The sequence below is a fragment of the Entelurus aequoreus genome, linkage group LG02 (assembly GCF_033978785.1).
Source record: "Entelurus aequoreus isolate RoL-2023_Sb linkage group LG02, RoL_Eaeq_v1.1, whole genome shotgun sequence".
Classification (NCBI taxonomy): Eukaryota; Metazoa; Chordata; class Actinopteri; order Syngnathiformes; family Syngnathidae; genus Entelurus; species Entelurus aequoreus.
In genome coordinates, this window is record NC_084732.1 from 19,920,031 (window position 1) to 19,930,378 (window position 10,348).

A 10,348-nucleotide genomic window follows, 5' to 3' on the forward strand; every position below is an offset into this window, starting at 1 on the left:
GTGGTCTGCGACACCAGCTGTCTCCCGCATAATACACCGTTCTGTCAACCATTCCTAAAAGACTGCAATTTAGCTTCTAACAAATAACAGGAGTTAGAAACAAAATCCCAGAAGGTGACCACAATGCCATTTGTGCCTTTTGTTTACAACTGAACGGAACGCTTACGCGGGACACATTTTCTACAAATCCCATCCATTCCTTCTGTGCAAGAGGTGTTCATGCCTAAAATAATTCTTAGCACCTCTGCTTTGTCAGTTGGTGCCAGGAATAGTAATTATCTTTGTGATATTGATGATAAATTGCACCCCCTGGTGGATTTATGGTGTTTGAGAGGGTTTCTCCTCCTATCCATCCATCCATTGTATTGTCCCTTATGGGGTTATGGGGGATGCTGGAGCCTATCCCAGTGGCACATGGGCAGAAGGCGGGGTACACCCTGGACAAGTCGCCACCTCATCGCAGGGCCAACACAGATAGACAGACAACATTCACACTCACATTCACACACTAGGGCCAATTTAGTGTTGTCAATCAACCTATCCCCAGGTGCATGTTTTTGGAGGTGGGAGGAAGCCGGAGTACCCGGAGGGAACCCACGCAGTCATGGGGAGAACATGCAAACTCCACACAGAAAGATCCAGAGCCCAGGATCGAAACCAGGACCTTCGTATTGTGAGGCACACGTACTAACTAACCCCTGTTCCCTGTGCCCTGGTTTCTTCTATGGTTTTGAAAAAATGGTTAAAACTGTTGGCTAGATTGTCATCATTTTGTTCGCATTCAGCGTCAGGAAGGATAATAGTTTTTCGCCCGGGCTGAGAATCTTATTCAGTACCTTCCAGCTTTGCTTTGGATTTCCATACGAAGCCTTTTTGTCCTGTGTATTGCTGTTCCGTCTGGCTATTCTTATTAAATGTGTCAATTTATTTTTGTATTTCTTTGTTTTCATGAGTTTGATTATCCCTACAAATCGTATATAGTTTATTATTCTTCGGTCAATCGTCAACAAAATAAACAAGCAGTTGTACATTCATAGATTGAAAATGAAAATGTTGCAGACCGAAAGGGTTTAGGCTGAAGTTGAACACTTATTGCGCCTAACCCTATAAACAATGTCAACGTACAAGATGAACTTCCGAAAATTATGAAATGTTCTTTGTACAAGATGAACTTCCGAAAATTATGAAATGTCCTTTGTACAACATATTATAAATACACATTATACACAACATAAACACAGTTCAATTATATACACAGTAAAGGCATGTGAAATATCCTTGTACACGTATTAAACCTTTGTACCAATTTATATACTATATACAAACAATTATACTTCCATTATTATTTATATCCCACATTTAGTATTTTAATTAACATCGATCATAGTATTAACTACTGTGTTGATTCAAGAGTGATATATTGTTTATCTTTTTTTGTTATGGATTTTAATTAAGTCCCCAGAAAGCCATTTTCCTGTTCACCTGAAGCAGTTTTGATTGTATTTTCTGGTATAGTGGTGTTTATGCTGTCAATAATCTCTTGAATGAATGCATTGCAAGAATCATCTAGATTTATGTTATGATGCACAGCATCACATCCTTTAGATTTAAGGTATTTAGACAATGCACTCAGATGTATTTTAGTTAATACTTTAGTTGTTGCCTTTAAGTGTATTTTATTAGTTTTTGTTACCAGATCTGGGGGAAATGATCAGATGTATCCAACAGGATAACACTTGAATCAAAACTTACATTGTGGACATTTGTGATGATGTTATCTATGATGGGTTTACTAGATTCTGTTTCTTTTGTATATATATGTGTGTAGTAGGGAAACATGAATAGGAGTAAAGACAATCTAGGAAATCCACTTTCACCCAATTTTCTTGAGCTAGATTGATATTGAAGTCACTAAGAAGAAAGTCATTTTGTTTGCTTTATTTATACTGTCTAGAGTTTTGCCCAGAATGGTCAATAAACTATTTGCATGTGCATCTGGGGGTCAAAATATAGCACCTATCATTGTATTTTTCCATTGCTTCTGTTCATTTCAATACATGGGGAATCTGTTAGTCCATCATTAATGGTCACACAATGTCGTAGATTAACATACTACAGTATACGCACATACCACCACCTGATCCACCCATTCAATTTTTTGGTGTACATTGTATACCACTGTAATTTGAGTGTGTCCATATATATTTGGTCAGTTAACCGTGATTCACTGCCTGCTATGGTATTAAACTTAGGGTTAAGGCTGGGTAACAGGGTGCTTATGTCATCATGATGTTTAGGTCGGCTTCTCATGTTTAAATGTCATAAGGAGAATGAAAACATGTTGAAGGCTCTTAAATTGTCCACTGTTACCCTCTTTTCAAAGCAGCGCTGTCCATGTACTACACCAGGGGTGTCCAAAGTGCAGCCCGGGGGCCATTTGCGGCCCGCAGCTAATTGTTTACCGGCCCGCCACACATTCTGGAAATGCTATTGCAAAAATAAAAAAAAAACATGGAAATCTAACTACAAAAAGTTGCAATGTTGACACAAAGCTGCCATGCAGGCTGTTTTTTTTCTTCTTTTGTCTATCTTTATTTTTCTTTTTTTGCCTTTGCTAAAAAAAAACGAAAAAAAAACAATGGTATAATGAATTATTTACCTATTCAAGGCTCCAATTATATCAAATATTTCACTTTAAAATGTTTTATGTGGAAAATATTGCATATATTGTGTAGTAGCCATATAAAAACATCAACGTTTTCTTTGACAAAAGAGCATAAAACAAACAAAATATGGTTCAAATGTAAAATTGACCGATATATCGGAAGTTGATCTCGTAACTTAAGTGTTGAAAGTTTAAAAAAAAACTAATACAAATGTATCACTTTGAGTGGGGCACCTTTTGTATCCTAAATATATTTAATGGGATTTCTTTTCACTGTGATTACTCAAAAATAACAATGAATTAATATCAATGGTGTCTTGCATTATTGATGTTTTTAAGGCTCTAATTACTTCACATCAAACATTGCTTTCTGAATGTTTTGGGCAGTGGGGGAAATACTGAATATTTCAGTTTTATTATAAAAAACAAAGTTATCTTGACAGAAAAGGCATAAAACCTTTTTGTTTTTTTTAAATTGTATATCAACCTAAAGTTGATATACTGTAGAGATTTACTGCAAGCGTTAAATAAAAAAATAAAAAAATAATTTGACTTGTTTTTAACATTTTAATGACTTAGACCCTTTATGGTCCCCGGGAGCCCTAAAGGTAAAAAACAAAAACAAAATCCATATATTTTTTTATGATTTGAAAATGAAAACTATCAAAATGGCTTTAATTTTTCCATGTGCGGCCCTCAGTGGAAAAAGTTTGGACACCCCTGTACTACACTGATGGATTATTTGTTATGTCTTTAAATCCCGTGCAATATTTATTATTAAGTGTAGAGTAATACATTTGATGTGCACGTTTATTTGATATATCTTAGAAGCCAGTACAAAAAATCATTCTATATGGATTTACCTGACCTGAAACCTACTTATCTACTTTACAATCACAAATTATTTAATTGAACTTACACCTGATCTATCTAATAAACTTTAATGTAAAAAGGTTTTGAAGATGGGATGGGGAAGGGAGGAAGCGAGCGAGGTAGATAAAAGGAAAGAGAGGAAAAAAGAGAAAGGATTGTAATTAAAACGGAGCTTTCGTACACACATACAGTTAAACACACCGCTCACACGTTTACACACACACCACACAGTCAGATATCACAGACAAGAACACTGAGAGGTATTTAGTAAAATGCTCTAATGCTGGGATCATAACAACAACATAAGAGAGTACTCACTCGCGCAAAATCCTGTTGTTGTCCATCTGATTAGATCCGTCACCTTTCGCCATCAGACGGTTTATTCAAGACATGACGCTGATTTCCACTGGTGAGCAGGTAAAGACGCCCGTCCTGAGTCCAGCTGGCTATCAGGTTGTCCTTATATTTCTTACGCAGCTCATCCAGCATTTTTGCTCGCTTTGCCGTTAGGCTATATACTGTATTAGAAAGGGCAACAGCAGAGGGTGAATGCCTCATAACAAGAAAATAGTGAAAAAGAAGAAGCTCATCGACTACGGCATCGGCACAGACTACAGTAGCGGACGTGTGCAAATTTTCAGGACTTATGCAGATCTCAAATACACATCAGCAGGTAAGAAAAGTTGGTTTTGCATAATATTGGGAAACAAAACGTCAGATGATATGTCTGCTAATGCGGTCCTTATACACACACACCATAGTAATACTTGTATCTGTGACTACGGTAGCCGTAATGGGTCGAAAATCTATCAAGCGGTGCGCCTTCAAAGTCGTACTAAAACATTTTGTTGGATTTGTGTTTAATGTTCTTTATTTTCAATGGAACATGTAAAGTTTTGGTCTTGTTTAATGGTGTCATATTGCAGTCCACACGTATCTCTTATGTGTGACTCCCATCTACTGGTCACACTTATCAATACACCATGTACCAAGTAAAATTGCGTCGAGGTCGGTAAGCACAACCAGAATGATTCCGTACATAAGGCGCACTGTCGATTTTTGACAAAATTAAAGCATTTTAAGTGCGTGTGGAGAGAGAGTGTGATCAGCGCGCCTGCAGGAGCAAAGGTCACCGCCTCTGTCCATGGTGCTGAAGACAGAGCCAGTGCTGACAGCGAGACACAGCTGGCAGGTGATTAGATTTCACAGGTGGTACGTGTTGATCTAATCACCTGGCCGGCCGGGAGCAGAGGGGGAGGAAGATACGGACGTGGCTGAAAAGTCACGTTCTAGTAGAGAAAACTGTTGTTGTACCTGCACGCTGGGCTCTTATGCCGTGTCTGCAGTGGAGCTTCTGGGAGGTGACTTCCACAGTGCGCCTTATAGTCCGAAAAATACGGTAATCATCTAATAAAACAATAATTTTCTAAAACTTCACATTCAAAAGAAAACCATTTTTCCTGCTTAGTTTGTGGCAAAGGGTTAGCAAATAACACCTTATGCTAATAAGAATGTTGGGGAGAAGTAAAAGACACATTTTATTTTATTTTTTTTAAACTTATTTAAAATATTATAGAACTACCGACTTAATGAGTTGTTTACCCCATATTGCATGTGTTTTGGGGGTTTGTGTGTATTTTGGACCCTGCCGTGCGTTTGCCCGTGCATGACGGCCACCAACATAGATGGACTCTTTGGTTTCTAGACAGCCGCTTTACTAGTTTTGGTACCGGTACCGGTACCAAAATGTTTTTAGATACTTTTTGGTACTTTTTTTAATAAAGGGGACCACAAAAAAATTGCATTACTGGCTTTATTTTAACAACAAATCTTACTGTACATTAAACATATGTTTATTATTGCAAGTTTGTCCTTAAATAAAATAGTAAACATACTAGACATCTTGTCTTTTATTAGTAAGTAAACAAACAAAGGCTCCTAATTAGTCTGCTGATGTATGCAGTAACATATTGTGTCATTTCACATTCTATTAATTCGTCAACATTATTAAGGACAAGTGGTAGAAGATGGATGATTAATTGACTTGTTCATTTACTTGTTCATTTTCTGTTAATATCTGGCTATTTTCTGTTTTAACATGTTCTATCTACACTTCTTTTAAAATGTAATAATAATGTATTCTTCTATTGTTTGGATACTTTACATTAGTTTTGGATGATACCACAAATGTGGATATCAATCCGATACCAAGTAGTTACAGGATCATACATTGGTCTAATTCAAAGTCCTCATGTGTCCAGGGACGTATTTCCTGAGTTTATAAACATTATATAATTTTTTTTAAAACGAAAGTAGATTTGGTGATGCTAAAAATTCCTAAGGGTGTTTCAGTGTTATAACTTCACCTTTATTGTTTGTTTTTAAGCCAAAATGCATCCGTTCTCCCTTTTCTGTCTACACACTGTGTCTGCTTGTAAGTACTCCGTGAAAGTGCGCTGCCGAACAGGGTCGTAAAACCAACAATGTCACGACGTGACGACGACGGGGCCTGGGGGAGTAATGGACCGTTACTTTTTAGAGCCGGTATATTCATACTTGCCAACCCTCCCGATTTTTCCGGGAGACTCCCGAATTTCAGCGCCCCTCCCGAAAATCTCCCAGGGCAACCATTCTCCCGAAATTCTCCCGATTTTCACCCGGACAACAATATTAAGGGCGTGCCGTGATGGCACTGCCTTTAGCGTCCTCTACAACCTGTCGACGCGTCCGCTTTTTCACCGTACAAACAGCGTGCCGGACCAGTCACATGTTGTATGCGGCTTCTGCATACACACGAAAGTGACTGCAAGACATACTTGATCAACAGCCATACAGGTCACACTGAGGGTGGACGTATAAAAAACTTTAACACTGTTACAAATCTGCGCCACACTGTGAACCCACACCAAACAACATAAAAACAACAGAACAAATACCCAGAATCCCTTGCATCCCTAACTCTTCCGGGCTACAATATACACTACCGTTCAAAAGTTTGGGGTCACATTGAAATGTCCTTATTTTTGAAGGAAAAGCATTGTACTTTTCAATGAAGATAACGTTAAACTAGTCTTAACTTTAAAGAAATACACTCTATACATTGCTAATGTGGTAAATGACTATTCTAGCTGCAAATGTCTGGTTTTTGGTGCAATATCTATATAGGTGTATAGAGGCCCATTTCCAGCAACTATCACTCCAGTGTTCTAATGGTACAATGTGTTTGCTCATTGGCTCAGAAGGCTAATTGATGATTAGAAAACCCTTGTGCAATCATGTTCACACATCTGACAACAGTTTAGCTCGTTGCAGAAGCTACAAAACTGACCTTCCTTTGAGCAGATTGAGTTTCTGGAGCATCACATTTTTGGGGTCAATTAAACGCTCAAAATGGCCAGAAAAAGAGAACTTTCCTCTGAAACTCGACAGTCTATTCTTGTTCTTAGAAATGAAGGCTATTCCACAAAATTGTTTGGGTGACCCCAAACTTTTGAACGGTAGTGTACACCCCTCTACCACCAAATCCCACACACCCCCAATCCCGCCCCCCCACACCTCAAACCCCCCCCCCCCCCCCCCCAATCTCCCGAATTCGAAGGTCTCAAGGTTGGCAAGTATGGGTATATTACCGAATATGATTCATTAGTATCGCGGTACTATACCAGTACAACCCCCTACGCTCTACCATCTGAGCCAAGCATACCCCCATAAACAAAGTTACATCGCTCAACATGTCTGAAAGGGAGTAGGAATAAACAGAGCTAGTTCCACGCTGAGCCAGGCGTCTGGATCTTCAGCAATGTGTCCGAAAAAATTCCAGGTGGTGGTTTCATCGACTTCATCGTGAGACTTCCTGTTGCAAAAAGGCAGCCGGAAAAAGGTGACGTGGGTGCAACGTGAAAGGAAGCAGTTTTGTGTTCCAAACTGTTGCAATCAGCATGCAGAATGCAAAGAAAGATGAATTGAGTTCCATCTCGCCCTGCTGACCTGACATCTCTCCATCCCAGCTGGAGGAGCCTTGCCAGGGGAGTCAATCATTCACACAAGGAGACCACTCTTTAGAACCTATAGCAACCGCTAAAAGGCTAAGACAGCCGTGTCGACCTTTGACTGTTACTCTGATGGTTACCAACGTGTGTCATGGTGAGATATGAAAGCACTCCCTGGTGTGCGTGTGTGTGTGTGTGAGTGTGTGTGCGCTACACATGTCATTAAGCATTTATCAGACAGGACAACAATCCACTGGATGAAGCTATAAAGCATCTGTCAGATGGGGAATCTAAGTTGTCAGCAGATTTGAGGGCACATCCTGTTGTGTAAATCGCCTATCAATAAAGACGCTGCAAAATGTATGCCACTGTTGCAATTTTCTCAGAAATTGTCTGTGAATTCTGAGAAATGCAGCACGTCGTACCGAAGCAACCCCATACAGTGCATACCAGACTAATACAGTATGGCTTTTTAGTGGCTGTGGTCAGTTCAAGGATGACCGAGCATCCTTTTGGACATGTTGGTGAGTTTTATGAAAGATTTGGGAGGAGTTTGCACACTAATTACTAATAAGTTGGTCTGCATGTTTGTTAAATAGTAAATAGTATTGTAGAATTGAAAAAAAAAACACTTTAGGGTCATCAAATATGAGAGCGTGGCTACTCTGTTAGGTGCAGTTGAAATACCACATAAACAATAAATAACAGAAAATAAACAATGCATACCAGTACAAACAGTATATATATATATATATATATATATATATATATATATATATATATATTGGGGGTGTGGGAAAAAATCGATTAGAATTCGAATCACGATTCTCACGTTGTGCGATTCAGAATCGATTCTCATTTTTTTAAAATCGATTGTTTTATTTATTTATTTAGTTTATTTTTTTATTTTTATTTTATTTTTTAAATTAATCAATACAACAAAACTATACACAGCAATACCATAACAATGCAATCCAATTCCAAAACCAAACCCGACCAAGCAACATTCATAACTGCAATAAACAGAACAATTGAGAGGAGACACAAACACGACACAGAACAAACCAAAAGTAGTGAAACAAAAATGAATATTATCAAGAAGAGATTTATAAAAAATATTGTCACAGTGGCTTACACTTGCATCGCATCTCATAAGCTTGACAACACACTGTGTCCAATATTTTCACAAAGATAAAATAAGTCATATTTTTGGTTCATGTAATAGTTCAAACAAATTGACATTATTGCAATCAGTTGATAAAACATTGTCCTTTACAATTATAAAAGCTTTTTACAAAAATCTACTACTCTGCTTGCATGTCAGCAGACTGGGGTAGATCCTGCTGAAATCTTATGTATTGAATGAATAGAGAATCGTTATGAATCGGGAAAAAAATAATTTTTGAATCGAGAATCGTATTGAATTGAAAAAAAAATCAATTTTGAATCGAATCGTGACCCCAAGAATCGATATTGAATCGAATCGTGGGACACCCAAAGATTCACAGCCCTAATACATATATATATATATATATATATATATATATATATATATATATATATATATATATATATATATATATATATATATATATATATATATATATATATATATATACTGTATATATAAATATATGTTAGGTCAGGAAACATCTAGAGGAGCCAGATGAGGTGGTTCGGGCATCTGATCAGGATGCCACCCGAACGCTTCCTTAGGGAGGTGTTTCGGGCACGTCCGTAGGAGGCCACGGGGAAGACCCAGGAAACGTTGGGAAGAATATGTCTCCGGGCTGGCCTGGTAACGCCTCGGGATCCCCCGGAATGAGCTGGACGAAGTGGCTGGGGAGAGGGAAGTCTGGGCTTCCCTGCTTAGGTTGCTGCCCCCGTGACCCGACCTCGGATAAGCGGAAGAAGATGGATGGATGGATTGTCGGAAAAAACACAGAGGCTATATCATCCCTACAAGCCTTTTTCGCGGGTTCCCCTGCTCATAAAATCCCCTGACGAGCAAGGAAACCTGCAAAACAGGCTTGTAGGGATGATATAGCCTCTGTGTATAACGGATAGACCACAGAAACCTCGACTATATATACTGTATATATATATATACATATATATATATATATATATATATATACAGTACAGGCCAAAAGTTTGGACACACCTTCTCATTCAATGCGTTTTCTTTATTTTCATGACTATTTATTTACTATCTACTTAACAAAAAAAGGTGAAATAACTGAAAACATGTTTTACATTCTAGTCTCTTCAAAATAGCCACCCTTTGCTCTGATTACTTTTTCGAACACTCATGGCATTCTCTCGATGAGCTTCAAGAGGTACTCATCTGAAATGGTTTCACAGGTGTGCTTGAAGCTCATTGAGAGAATGCCAAGAGTGTGCAAAGCAGTAATCAGAGCAAAGGGTGGCTATTTTGAAGAAACTAGAATACAAAACATGTTTTCAGTTATTTCCCCTTTTTTTGTGATGTACATAACTCCACATGTGTTCATTCATAGTTTTGATGCATTAAGTGACAATCTACAATGTAAATAGTCATGAAAATAAAGAAAACACATTGAATGAAAAGGTGTGTCCAAACTTTTGGCCTGTACTGTATATATACTATATATATATATTTCGATTCAAACGATTCCAGATTATTAATCAATACTTTTTTAAGTGACATTGGGTGCCAGTTGTATGATAAACTACATTCCTCCATAAAATAAACGAACAGCTCTGCTAACAATTTATATTAATTAAAAGAAAACTGTTTTTGTTGAACAAAATTCTACACAAACATGTGATAAAGTCATAT